General features: G+C 35.7%; 1 pseudogene; it reads right to left on the bottom strand.

The window, feature by feature from the left end:
- Positions 1-13,963, bottom strand: part of LOC144230136 (josephin-1 pseudogene) — a 24,442-nt pseudogene extending 10,479 nt beyond the window's left edge.
- Positions 13,964-15,052: the final 1,089 nt, after the last annotated feature.

Here is a 15,052-nt window from a genome sequence, read left to right on the forward strand (position 1 = left end):
TATAATCTATTATAATATATACATATATAATACATATATGCTTTCAATATATAATATACTTTTAATATACATGTATTTTTTAAGTTTGCTTATTAAGAGAGAGAGAGGAAGAGGGAGGCAGAGAGAGAGGGACAGAGAGAATCCCAAGCAAGCTCTATGCTGCCAGCACAGAGCCTAAATGGGGTTCGATCTAACAAACTAAAAGATCATGACCTGGGCCAAAATCAAGAGTTAGATGCTTAAAAGTGAGCCACCCAGGTGTCTGCTATATATATAAATAATATGATTTCATATGTATGCTTACATATACATTATATATATATCTTCTTATGATAGCAAATAGTTGGGTCACATTTTTTAAAATTTTCTTTTGTTTTATTTACTCAGTCTCTCAGTCTCTGTCTTTTAATTGGTGCATTTAGACCATTGATATTCAAAGTGATTATTTGTATAGTTGTGTTAATACCTACCATATTTGTTACTGCTTTCTATTTCTTGCTCTTGTTCTTTGTTTCTGTTTTTGCCTTCAACTCTTTTTCTGCCTGTGTGTGTGTGTGTGTGTGTGTGTGTGTGTGTATGTGTTTCTTTTGAAAGAGAGGAAAAAGAGAGAGTGAGCAGGGGAGGGGCAGAGGAAGAGAGAGAATTCCAAGAATTCCAATCTGCTAACTGCTCAGAGCCCAATGTGGGGCTCAGTACAATGAATCCTGAGATTGTGACCTAGGCCGAAATCAAGAGTTAGACACTTAACCGACTGAGCCACCCAGGTGCCCCACTTTTTTTGGTTTTAACTGAATATTTTGTATGATTCCATTTTCCCTCTTTTTTAGTATATCAGTTATACCTCTTTTTCTTATCTTTTAAAGCCTTTTAAAATATTTATTTATTTTTGAGAGAGTCTGTGAATGGGGGAGACACAGAATCCAGAGCAGGGTCCAGGCTTCTGAGCTGTTAGCACAGAGCCTGATGTGGGGCTCAAACTCACGGTTCATGAGTTCATGACCTGACCTGAAGTCGGCCATTTAACTGACTGAGCCACCCAAGCGCCCCACTTCTTTTTCTTACCTTTTTAATGGTTGCTTTAAATTTTACAATATACATTTACAACGGTCCAAGACTACTTTAAAACAATACTATATCACTTCACAAGTAGTATTATTACCTGATAGTAGCAAAATAATCTTAAATTCCTCCCTCTGATTGCTTGTATCATTGCTTTTATTCATTTCCATGATATAGAAGCATACAAAAGCATATGAACACAGTAAGCACATACATAAGCACATCTAGTTGAATACATTGTTGTTATAATTCTTTTAAGCAGCTGTTATCTGTTAGTTCAATTAAGGGAAAAAAACTTTTATTTTATCTTCAGTTATTTCTTCAATTGATGCTCATTCTTTATTTGTGTAGATCCAAGATTCTGACTCATTATTGTCCTTCTCCAAAAAGAACTTCCAACATTTCTCACAAGGCAAGTCTACTAGCAACAAATGCCTTCACTGTTTGTTTGAGAAAGTCCTATTTCTCCTTTACTTTTCAAGAATAATTTTGCAAAGTACAGAATTCTAGATCAGTGGGTTTTTGTTGTTTGTTTTTTGTTGTGTAGTTTTGTTTTTTTCCTCTTTAAATAATTTCATTCTACTCTCCTGTTCTTTGGCTGGTTTCTGAGAAGAGGTCAGATGTAATTCTTACCCTCTATAGATAAGGTGTGCTTTTTCTGGTGTGTGTGTGTATGTGTGTGTTTTATCCCTGGCTTCTTTCAGAAGTCCTTCTCTCTTTCATATTTTTATAGTTGAAGAGGATATGACTAAGTGTGCCTATTTCTTATATCCTCTCGTCTACTGACCTCATTAATCTATCTTGGAAACAAGAGTGCATATTCTCAGAAATCCCTTTGTTGCTGAAAATTTTATTGTTGGAACACATTAACAGTATTTGTGAACCTGGATCATAAAACTGTGTTAGGTTTGTAATACCAGTAAAATTGAAGTGACAGGATTTTGTGCCCTTGTATATTTTTTATGTTATTTTTTAATGCTTATTTATTTTTGAGAGAGAGAGAGAGACAGTGTGAGCAGACGAGGGGCAGAGAAAGAGGAAGACACAGAATCCGAAGTGGGCTCTAGGCTCTGAGCTGTCAGTACAGAGCCCGACCCAGGGCTCAAACTCATGAACCGTGAGATCATATCTGAGCTGACGTCAGATGCTAGCCGACTAAGCCACCCAGGCACCCAGTGACCTTGTATTTTTAATTAAAAAATATTAAATTTTAATTTACATGAAATAAGATTCACTGTTTATGAGGTAATTTCTATAGGTTTTAATAAATGCATAGAGTCAAGTATCCACCACCACAGTATGATATGTCTGTTCAATTATTCCCTAAACTTTTATTTGTGCCTCATTTGTAGTCAACCCCTTCCTGAACCCCAAATCCCTCAAAAACACTGATATGTTCTCATTTCTTTGGTTTTACATTTTTGAGAATGTTATGTAAATATATAATATGTAACTTTTGATGTTTAACGTCTTCCACTTAGCAAAATGTACCTGAGATATGTCCATATTTTTGCACAAATAGATATTTTATTCCTTTTATTGTATTGATGTTTCAAAGCTTGCTTACTTATTCAATAATTGAAATACTAATGATTTGGATTCAATTTTAGGTAATTAAGAATAAAGCTGCTATAATTCAGAAACAGGTTTTTATGTGATTATAGGTTTGGACAAATACCTAAGGGGAGGATTATTGGGTCATATGATAAGTGTATGTTTAACTTTATAAGAAACTGCCAATCTGTTTTCCAAAGCAGTTGTAGCATTTTACACTCATATCAGCAAAACGTGAGAGTCCCAGCAGCCCTACATCCTCACTAACACTTGTTATTGTAAGGATTTTTTGTCTTGATTTTTTTTTTTGTTTTGCTGCATCTTATGTGGTTTTAAGTTACATTCCCCTAATGACCAATTTTGTTGAGTATCTTTTTGTATGTTTCATGTGTCATCAAAATACCTTTCCTGGTACAGTACCCAGACATTTTACTCATTTTATATATTTTTAAATGTTTTTTCTAAAGCTTTTTATTTTGAGAGAAAATGAGAGAGAGTGTGTACCTGTGCATGAGTGGGGGAGGGGCAGAGAAAAAGGAAGAGAAAATCTCAAGCAGGCTCTGTGCTGTCAGCGCCTGACGTGGAGCTCAGTCCCACAAACTGTGAGATCATGACCTGAGCCGAAACCAAAGTTGGATGCTTAACTGACTGACTGAGCCACCAAATTGCCCCATCAAGTTTCCTTTTTTTTTTTTTTATTGTTTGAGTTTTAGAAATCTTTATGTGTTCCAAATACAAGTCCTTTGTCGGATACGTGTTTTGTTGGTATTTTCTCCACTTCTGTGGTTGACCTTTTTTCTCTCAATAATTCTTTCACAAAGCAAAAGGTCTTAATTTGATGCAGTCTAATTTGTCAATTTTTCTTTTATGTGATGTGTTCTCAGTCTCTTGTGAGACTAACTCTCAGACTAATCTCCTGAGAGATTAACTTTGACTAATATTTTCATCTATGATTTCTTCTAAACTTTTATAGTTTTGCATTTTATATTTAATTCTACCATCTAAATGAAACATATCTGGATTCCTAATGATATGTATGATGTCTCCTTTCTCTGGACCTCCATAATACTTTATATTAGTAATGTTCTGTTTATAAATTTTATTTTCTTTACAATTATTTATATACTTTTATTGCATTTACTACGTTTATGTTTTTTGAAGAGTAAGGCCATAGTTTATAAATATGTTATATTCCTTGCTGTATTCCTAACACAAGAACTCAGTAAACATATGTTTTATCGTTAATGGTTCAGCCAAATGGCCCTAACATTTCTAGTGAGTTAAATTGAAGTCATCATCGGGCCAAAGCTCAAATGAAAGAGCATCAGAATTCATGTGGCATTTTATCACTATGAAAAACTTCTTATAAGGGTCAAAATATTTCTCTCTAGATTATAACCCCTAAGTCTGTCAGAGGTTAGGGGAGGCGGCTGGAGAACACAAGGGCAGGGAACTGATTTCTAAAACCTAGACTTCTGGTCATCCTCCTGGCCATGATTCTTAATATATCATCGGTTTGTCATTATGAAGGGAAGGAAAGCAATTCATAGCTCTATTCCCTCCTATTCTCTTTGTCCACCTTAGCCCAGATGGGTTTTTCAAAGGGAGTTGGAAGAGAAGAAGGAACAAGAAGGAACGAATGAAATAAGGAAAAATAACCCTCAGTGTAAAAGGATTTGAAATATTCTTTAACTTACAGAAGTCAAGCGAATGTCTGAGTAATAATAGAAAGAAGCGTTTACTGGCTACAAACTTCATTAATTAAATTAAGAATGCAATTTCATTAATCAATTTAGCCTACAATATTCTAAGAGAGCCACTGGGAATTCTCAGCATTTTTGTATCTCATTTCTATTGTAGATGGTCCCTGTCAACTCTTATTTCCTCTAAGTACCATGTGAATCATGGTTTGTATTTCTATTACAGACACATGTTGCACTTAGACAATGTATTTATGAAATAGCCAAATACAAGTATATATGTTTTCATCAATATTATATTTATTCCTCTGTGTCTAGAAAATTGGTACATTTGTTAATATACACATAATTTGTTGATGCGTTTTTGTCTTTCAACCAAAATATTGCTTATCTCTCTAAATGTTATCACTCAGCTTGTAAAGCCAGAAATCTAAAATCATTCTCCTTTCTATATCACTCAAATTTTAAATTAGTCAATAAATCCAATTGATTATATCTGCTAGAGATTAGTCATTCTCCTTATCTAGTCATCATTGCTCTACTCAGGTCTCTTTATCTTACTATCTAGATTACTACAATAGCTTCATAACCTGTCTCTTTTCTTCTAATCAGTTAGTAACAATGCACCCATTGGTAATGAATGTCATCAACTCACTGCCTTCCTTAAAGTTTCTTCAGAAAACTTGTAGGATACAATTTCAATTTCCTAGTAAAGATGACCTTCAAAATTTTTCCTGGACCTAATTACCATTGCTGGGGGCACGGGGTGGGGGGCAGTTATTTGTTTTTAACTTGGATCCACCAATAGTTTCAGAAAAATAACAATATTATACTTACGTGCGATTTTCTTGTGAAGACAGTATAATTATTTTCCATTATTTACTCAAATTTATACATGGCCTCTCAAAATGTAAAGTCTTTTGTTCTATAATTTTATCGCTAACATTCCTTCATAATATTTTGACTCAGCATATTTCCCCATATTGTTACAACTTCCAGGTGCCTTTCTTTTCCCCCTCTATGTTTTAACCATACTTCTCCTCTGGAAAAAAATAAATCCGTAAAACAAAATAACTTTTTAGTTAAAAAGTATACAATCTTCAACCCATAGCTCCAACACGTCATGCATCTTTTCAGCTCTTTTCTCCACTCGAACAGATTTAACAACTTCTCTGAGCTACTACTATATTTTTTATATATGCCTTATGGTAAGCTGCATCTTTTTTTGTTTTTATTTTAATTTTTTTAGCCTTTATTTATTTTTGAGATAGAGGAGGGTAGGGTGAGGAAGGGGAAAAAGACAGAAAGAAGACAGAGGCTCTGAAGCAGGCTCTGCACAGTGAGCACAGAGCCCAACACAGGGTTCAAACTCATTAACAGTGAATTCATGACCTGAGCCGAAATCAAGAGCCGACTGCTTAACCAACTGAGCCACTCAGTGAACCCTGGTAGGCTGCTTCCAAAATGGCTCCCAATGAGTCCTACCATTCAAACCCTTGTATAACCTTCTCCCTTTGAATGTTAACCAAACCTAATTATTTGCTTCTAATGAATAGAATACAATCAATGGGATGAAATGTCACTTCCAATATTAGGTTAAAAAAATCTAGCTTCTAACTTGCTTGGCCTCTGTTGTTTTCTCTAATGAAGAAAACTGCCATGTTGTGAAATACTATGTGAAGAAGCTCTTGTGGCAAAGATCCAAGGCAAGCTTCTAGCCAACAGCTCATGAGGAGCCAGTTTCTTCAGTCCAACAACCAGAGAGGAACTGAATCCTGCCAACAACCACATGAGTGAGTCTGGAGGTGGCTTCACCTCCAGTAGAGCCTAGAGATGACTGTGGCTTCAGCTGACACTTGATTGTCAGTATTGCCAATATTAGGGGACCCAGGAAAACCATTCTCAGATTCCTGACCCAGAGCAACCCTGAAACAACTAAGTGTTGCTTTGAGGTAATTTATTATTCAACAACAGATGGATACACAGCATTATTATTATTTTATTATTATTATTATTATTATTATTTTGCTTGTCACAGGGAATAAGGATTAGATGAAATAAGTTAAGTTTTGGAACTAAATCAAACTGAGTTCAAATTATTTCTGCCATGCTATCAACAATGGATTGCACAAGTTACAAGAGCAGTTTCCTTTTTGACTAATTTCGATACCTGTGTTTCATGATTTTTGTGAGATCTATCACAAATCATAATCTCTACTGGTGCTCTGTTATTGTTTATTATATTATTTGTTTAAAGGAATGACTCTTCTGCTTCTGCATATGATTCTCAAAGGCAAGGATAATGTCTTCATCCACTTCCATATCACAGTATTTAGCATATGGTATTCAATAATACATGTTTAATTTAAAATTAATTAAGTAATGGGAATCACATGTATTATATTTACTCCTTCTCTTGAAAGCAAGTATTTAGAAATAGTCAGTGCTTTGGATTTTTAATTATTTAATAGCCATTCAAGAACCATAAACTTGAATCTATTTCTTTATACAAAAGTTGAAAGTTTTAATTTTGCAATACAGCCATTCTATCTCCATCTTCAAGCAACCAAAGGTTTTATGTTGGTCTTAATGTTAACATATGTTCATTATTAATTACTTAATGTAACTACAATCAACAGGGAAAACAAAACTTTCAAAGTATGCTCATGAAAGTAAAGCAAAGCCAAAGTATCATCCATCATTGGGACAACTCTGTTGTTCTCTTTAACCCCTCTCTCCTTTAGAGTTCACTGCTTCTTTAAATAAAATAAATAATACTGTGGAGCACACTGCTTTGTAATTCCCAAGAATAATCTTTTTAGTGTATATGATTTAAAGGCAGATTTTTACATTAAAGTTCTAGGGGTTTTGTTTTGTTTTGTTTTGTTTTGTTTTACTTTTTACCTCTGTTCTATATCTTATCTTTTTACATTTTTAAAGGGTGAATTCCCAACTATTACCCTCACCTGTGTTTATTCTTTTTTGTTGTTGTTGTTTATTTATTTATTTGGAGAGAGAGCGAGGGAGCAGGGGAGGCTCAGAGACAGAGAATCCCAAGCAGGCTCTGCACTGTCAGCCCTGAGCCCAACAGGGGGTCAAACTCACAAACCATGAGATCATTATCTGAGCTGAAATCAAGAGTCAGACACTTAACTGACTGAGCTACCCAAGTGTGCCAGAGGCCAGCTCCAGCAGGGCCCAGAATTCCCTGAAGGATGGATGGTGTCAGCGAGGGAGGGATGAGACAGCCACGAGAATCTTTCTGGTCACCAGGCAGGCATCTCTGCTCTGACTGGGGCTCAATTTTATTTTATAATTAAGTGCTTGGGGGATGGCACAGAAGTGACATTTGCCTTAGACAATAATTTCTGATGATAGACTTCTTTGATATGTAAGAATTCCCGAGAACATAGATTTGTAGAAGACTTCTGCATAACCTTTATCAATAGTGATTGAGGTAGGGGATTTAGATGCTTATCCTATGGGAAAAGAAGGTATCTTTAGCATACAAGACAATGTTTTTAGCATAAAAAGGGTGAAGTTACTTCTTTGTGAGCAGAGGACTATAGCATGTTTAAGAAGTATTAAGAAAAACAGGTCTTTCAGGAAACACCTTTTCTCCCATAATCACAAAAGAAGTTCCTCAATAGGTTCCTTCACAGGGAACAATCAGCATATTCAAGACCAGAATAAGTCACTCGAATACTGATCACAAATGCCTTGGGAGGCTAGTGCTCCAAGCAGAAACAATTGGGTTGGGGGTGGATATCGGTTCTTAACTCTAAATTAGGCTCTTTGTCTCAGGGCCAGACTCAATTGTAATTCTTGTGTTCTTAGCCCCCTTTATTATGTAAGTCTTGGATCTGCAAGGCCCAGAGGAAGAGCTTTTTGACAATCATCCACAATGCTTTCATCTGAAGTCTCTTTTAAAAAGGCAGGAATATGCTTTTCCTTAAGAAGAGTCTGTGGGGAATATCGGTCTGATCTGGAATATTGTGAGGCCTGGTCAATACCAGCAGGCTCATTTCCAACATGAACCAGTAGTAGCAGAAGGAGATACCAGTTTTCATTACTCATGGCAGGAGCTGTGCAAATGCTGCCATTTCCTCGCTGTGACTTTCATCCAGTGAGGCCGGTGTGACTCCCAGCACAAGTGCCCCTCACTTGTGTTTATTCTTAAGTACCAAATTCCCTTCCATGCACATATGCTTTGTCACAATCCCCCCTAAATTTTAAGTATTCTGTGAGCAAATCAGCTGTGTATACTCACCTGCATTTTGCTCTAGATTCCAACACTTGTAGACTAATAAGGAAATCACCAAAACAGTTCTCCTACATGAACATTACTCTTCCAGTACTGAATCACTATGTCAGCATAAAAATTATGCTGCTGTGTTTCCCTTCCTAAAAAGATGTCTTTCAACCCCCATGTACTGCCCTCTCCAACTAGCATTTCAATGATTGTCTCCCCTTTACCACAATACACTTCAAAAGAGCTTTTTAGGTTCATTTCCTCCATTCTCTTTCCTCTATTTCTCTCAATTAGGCTTTCACCCTACAGCTTCACAGAAATTATTCTTGCCCCCAACCAATGATCTTCATATTGCTATTCAATGTCAATTCTCAACCTTAGATTTATTTCAAGTATCACAGTTAGTCAAAAATTGGACATGGTAGATAAACTTCATGTCCACTCCTTCCTTCTGAGATACTTTCTTCATTTGACTTTCTGGATGCAAGCATTTCCTGGCATCTGTNGTGTCCACTCCTTCCTTCCTGAGATAACTTTCTTCATTTGACTTTCTGGATGCAAGCATTTCCTGGCATCTGTGTTTCATATTACTAACTGCCTCTCTCAATCTATGCTTTAGTTTCTTCTTATTTTGCAAATATCTTAATCTAGGAATTCCCTAGAGCTCCATTCTTAGACTTCATTTTTCTCTATATCTACACTGTCCAATAGAAATGTGAACTACCAAACAAATAGGTGAAATTCATTTTAATATATTTACACAAGTGTCCTTAGATAATATTTTAATATTTACCTAAATAGAAGTTTTAGTGAAATATTTTACATTCTTTTTGCACACTAAGTTTTTGAAATCTGATGTATATTTTGCACTTAACAGCACATCTCAATTGATGGTAGCTATATTTCAAATGCTCAATAGCCACACGTGGTTGTGGGTGCCACATTAGACAGTACAGGTCTATATCTCTACTCCATTGTTGTTTCCATCTTTTTTCATAGTGCTAACTATCATCTATAAGATGATGAGTTCCAAATTTGTATTACAAAACAAGATCTCTTCTTGAAAGTTCACACTTTTATACACAATGACCTACATGAAATATCCTCTTGAGTGTGTAGTATTCATCTCAGGCTTAACACACACATCCAAAAAACACAAAAACAAATACCAAAAAAAAAACCCCACAAAAACAAAAAAATAAACAAAAAAACTCCCTCATCTTCCATTTTTTCCCATCTCAGTTAATAGCAAAAGTAATGATCCCAAGCATACAGCCCAAATATCTTGAGTCATTCTTGATTTGCTTTTGCACACACAGTTCACGTTTAATCTTGTTGCTTTACATTCAAAATATTTCCCAGCATCTGAACATTTGTCACCAACCCAAGTTCAAACACTATCATTTCTTGCCAGTACTAATGTTCTAGCTCACCAATTAATCTCCCTGACTCTTTCTTATTTATTTCCAAACATAGCAACCAGGGTGATCCTGTTAAGATATAGAGGGTGATATTGTTCTGTTACTCAAAACCTTCTAGTGGCATATTATGTCACTCATGATAAAATGTCTTAGACCTGGATGGTTATTACTTACTTACTTGTCTCTTGTTGCTTTGTCCCTATTTCTTTCTGCTCCAGGAATATGAACATCCTTTTTGCACTAATACAGAAAGAATACTATTTGCCCTTTGCTTTGCCTACAGAGTTTTTTTTCCTACATATACTCATGTTGTTTGCTTTATCCTTTAAGCCTTCACCTATATCTCTTCTCTAGTTACCCTCTAATTAGCATTTTTATCCTTTTTATTTGCTTTATTTTTCTCCATAAAAGTTACTTCTATTTAATATGCCACATATTTCTGTAGTAGTTATTTTGTTGGTGTTTTCCACAGAATACAAGCTTCATGAAGGTAAGTATTTATATGTATCTTATGAACCACTGGATACACATCACTGGAAAGATTGTCATGTACAGAGAAGCTTCAGCAAGTATCTGTTAAATGAATATATGAATTAATTGATTAATATAATAAAATATCATAATATTGTAATGACTTTGGCAAACAAGTTGTTGAAGAAATAAATAAATCTACTGAAAGACACCCTCTGTAAGACACCCTCTGTATTTTCTTCTAAATCATTCTTGTTAACTGTAGCTTTATTGTGTCTCCTATTACTTGATATATCCATCATGAAAGGTAAAATCTGTCTAGTTAGTTTGAAATTAGGCTCTTCTCCCATTGAGAAGAATAAGGAAAGGGAAGTAGGAAATAAACCTCTTTTATTCCTCTAGTATTTGTAGAACAACTAAAAATTGGAATAACAATTGGTGCTAGTTACTGCTTTTTGTTGCCAAAACTGTTGCTATTATATAATATTTGTGTATAATTGATCTCCATAACTGTGAAAAGATAATAATTATATTCCAAAGAAAAAGCCATTACTCAACCACTCCTTCTACCCATTTTGTATAGAATGAAAAATAGCTCTAAAACTATAGGCCTTGGCCTATTCCTCAATGATAATTGCTCCATCAAAAGTTATCAATGTACCTCCATCAAGTACTGTCTCAAATAGAAGTTAAATTCACACAGCTCCTCATAGTGCATTTACCGGTGTCTGGAGGGTAAAGGAATTTGGACATGGTCCAAGGATTTTAAAATTTTTTGTTATCTTTCTTCCTTTAATTTTCATATGAGCTGTACTCATTTATTCTTCAGCTAGGTCCTGAGTAAAATTCCTTTTTGTTTTTGTACTTAACTATATTTTAGAAGCTCTGGAAATGTTTGGAGCATATGTAATTACAGAAGGAAACCATTAAGTATCATTTTGGGGAAAATATGCGTTGTTTCTAATACTCTGTGGACTCTCTGGTCATTCTCCTGAGTATAACATGGTTAAAAAAAAAAGTTTTCTGTTTATTTCATACTATACATGAGACTGGGAAGTAATATGGTATAGGGAATGAGAGCACAGACTCTGGAGATAGTGTGGCTGCATTCACATCCTGACTCTGGCCCTTACTAGAATGTGATTGCACAAGTTACTTAAACTCTCGGTGTCTCATTTTCCTCATATAGAAAATAATACTAACAATATCTCTTATATAGCATTGTTATATTCAATTACATTACATTACATATATTAGAATTGCATTAATGTATAAAAACCTGGAACAGTGCCTAGAATATGTGTTATACCTAATCAATAGATGTTAGCTATTAGTAATAAAATGCAAACTTTATTCACATAAAAGAAGCACTATAAACTTACAATCTGTTGCAAATATAGAATGTTCCCTGGAAAACTAGTCAATTAAATGACTTAAATCAGGCTATAAAAAGAAAGGAAAGTTTTAAAAATATTATCAAATTTGTCTCTTATGAAGGAATTCTGGAGTAGCACAGGTATAATTATACAATGGAGCATGCAAATTAAATCCAAATTACCTATTATACAATTTAACATTTACATTAATCTATGTATTAATGCATGCAATTTATTCCTCAACATTGTTTATTGAGGATCAAGGGGCACGGTGGTTCAATCTGTGAAGCATCCGACTCTTGATCTTCGCTCAGGTCATGATTTCAGGGTTTATGAAATTGAGCCCCACATCAGGCTCTGTGCTGACAGTGTGGAGCTTGTGTGGGATTCTCTCTCTCTCCCTATCTCTCTGCCTTCCCTCACTCCCATTCTCTCTCTCTCAAAATAAATAAACTTTAAAAAAACAAATAAACAAACAAATTGTTTATTGAGGTTCTACAGTACTAGATTCTAGCAATACAATGATCAAAATATGGCTCCTACATTCAAAGTGTTCATAATCCAGGAAGACATAGATAAATAAATAATCATCAAAAACAAACAAATAAAAATGGTTAAGGAATACTGCAATCAAAATAAATAAAAGGTGCTAGGAAGATGCAAATAAGTCAGGGACTATATTAAGTATTCGGAAGGAGGAGCGTTAAGAGAAGACTTCCTTAGAGAAGTGACATCTAAGCTGACCCTTGAAAAACGAATAAGAGTTAACCCACAAGAAGTAGGATGAGAAGTGGAAGCCCTTCTGATTAGATGGGATGACATGTGCAAATTCCAAGATCTAGAAGGAACATGGAACATTTACAAAACTGAAAATAATTCCAATACAAGTATTGCTTAGAGTGACACCAGTAGAACAAGGCAAGAAATGGGTCTTGGAAGATTCCAAAAAGTTCAGATGACTGAATTTCTTCTGAGGATAATATCATAGATTTGGTCTTTATCCTAAGTGTCACTCAGAAGCATAAAAAAGTTAGATTTTCAGTTTGCAAAGGACCTACTGACCAAAATGAGGAAAAGAAACTGGTGCGAAGTGGCAGGAATCCTCAGAGACCAGTGAGAAAACTACTGTAGACATCTGAAGTGAGAGGTAATGAAGGAGACTGTTTAAGAGACCATTTCCCTGTGAGCCCAGATATACAAACCAGAAAGCTCAAGGTCCTCCTGACACTTTCCTACCCCATACCCAAGTCATCAATAGGCCTTGTCAACTTTGCTTCCTTCCCTGGACTGAATTGTAACCCCTCCCCCACAAATTCATATGTTGGAGCTCTAACCTCAATGTGGAGATGGGGCTTTTGTGAAGTGATTAGGGTTGGATGAGGTAATGGTAGTAGAACCCTCATAATGGGATTAGTATCCTTATAAGAAAGTATATCAGAAAGCTTGCTGTCTCTCCCTCCTGTCTTTGCAAACACAAAGAAGAGATCATGTAAGCACACAATGAGATAGCTGCCACCCACATGCCAAAGAAAGAGGTATTGGAATGAAGTCTACTTTGCCAGCACATTTATGTTGGACTTATTGGGCTCCAGGAGTTCACAAGATACATTTCTGTTGTTTAAGCCATCCAGTGTATGGTATTTTGGTACCGCAGCCCAAGCAGACTAAGTCACTATCTGAATATCTATTAAGTCTCTGTGTCTTGCTCCATTTCACAGTGATAGCACTCTTGTCCCTTACCATTATCTCTTCTCTGGAAGACTGATAGTTTTCTAACACGCTTTTGGTTCCTCCATAACCTGCTCTCCTCACTGCAGACAAACGAGTCCTTTTGAAATGTAAATCTAATCATGCCACATTCTCCCTTAAAATGTTTCAAAAGCTCTGCTAAACTGAAAATAAAATCATTTAACAAGACCTACTAGGCCTTGCTCATTTCTGACCCTACATATACTGCCAAGTTTATATCACACCACCCTACTGGCTTACAGTCTCTGTTCCGACAGTTTTTTCTTCTTCCCGTGGAGCTTTTGCTAATCCTGTGCCCCTTCTTTCCTTTCCACCTGATAAATCTTTACCTTTGTTTTGCATCTCAGCCCAGTCTTCGCTTAGGATATCCTTCTCTGACATCTTTAAGTTGTGCTATTATCATACTATGTCCCTACCATTCATAATACTCATCATACTTGTAACATTATATATATTTGCATGGTTACAGGACTAATGCTTGTGATTTGTGTGCAACACCAGAATCTTCGTTGTATTTGGGATGTGAATTACACCTATTCTTTCTCCTAATGGTTGACCCAGAGCTTAGCACAGTGCCTGATATACTATTGGTGTTCAATAACTATTTTTTAAATGACTAGATAACAAGGCTTGGTGTTTGCAGGAAGAGGAAAGGTCAAATATGATGATAAGCTTTTTAATGTGGGATACATATTAGTGTAATTATGTATTTCAGGGTGCGATTGATCTTGCAACATGATACAGCTGATCCTTTAGACATCTACCATGGACTAAATTGTGTCCCCCTGCAAATTCGTATGTTGAAGCCTTAACTCTCACAGTGGTGGTGTTTGGAGATGGACTTTTCTGTAGTAAATAAGTATAACTGAGATCATGAGGATGGCACCCTTATGAAAGGATTAGTGCTTTTATATGAAGAGATAACAAAGAACTTGTCCTCTGTCTCTGCCCTGCCATGTGAGGACATATTGAGAAGGCAGCCATCTGCAAGCCAGGAAGACAGCTCTCACAGAGTCTCACCATCCCGGCACCCTGATCTTGGACTTCCCAGCAACAGAACTGTAGGAAAGAAATTTCTATTGTTTAAGTCACCCTGCTTTTGGTATTTTGCTATGGCAGCCTGAACTGACCAACATAACATCCAGGTGAAGGTATCCAGTAAGCATTTGGGTATGTAGCCTGCCGCTTAGAAGACAGATATAAAATTAGAGAATTCTTCCCCCCAAAAATGGAAATCTTCAGTATATAAATTATAATGGAAAACAATAAAAATGATAATGTTGCTTTCTTAGTATGCATGTAGAATGATAACAAAATTCATTTAGAAAGAAACTTGAGTTTCACTAATATATCAATGTTTAAAAATATGTAAAAATGTGACAGTCCTATAGAGAAGACTCAGGAAGAGGTACCAAAGAAGAGGAATTATGGAAGCCAAAAAATGCATTTCCAAAAGAAAGCTGTGTCAGT

The sequence above is a fragment of the Crocuta crocuta genome, unplaced genomic scaffold, assembly GCF_008692635.1.
Source record: "Crocuta crocuta isolate KB4526 unplaced genomic scaffold, BGI_CrCroc_1.0 scaffold83, whole genome shotgun sequence".
Classification (NCBI taxonomy): domain Eukaryota; kingdom Metazoa; phylum Chordata; class Mammalia; order Carnivora; family Hyaenidae; genus Crocuta; species Crocuta crocuta.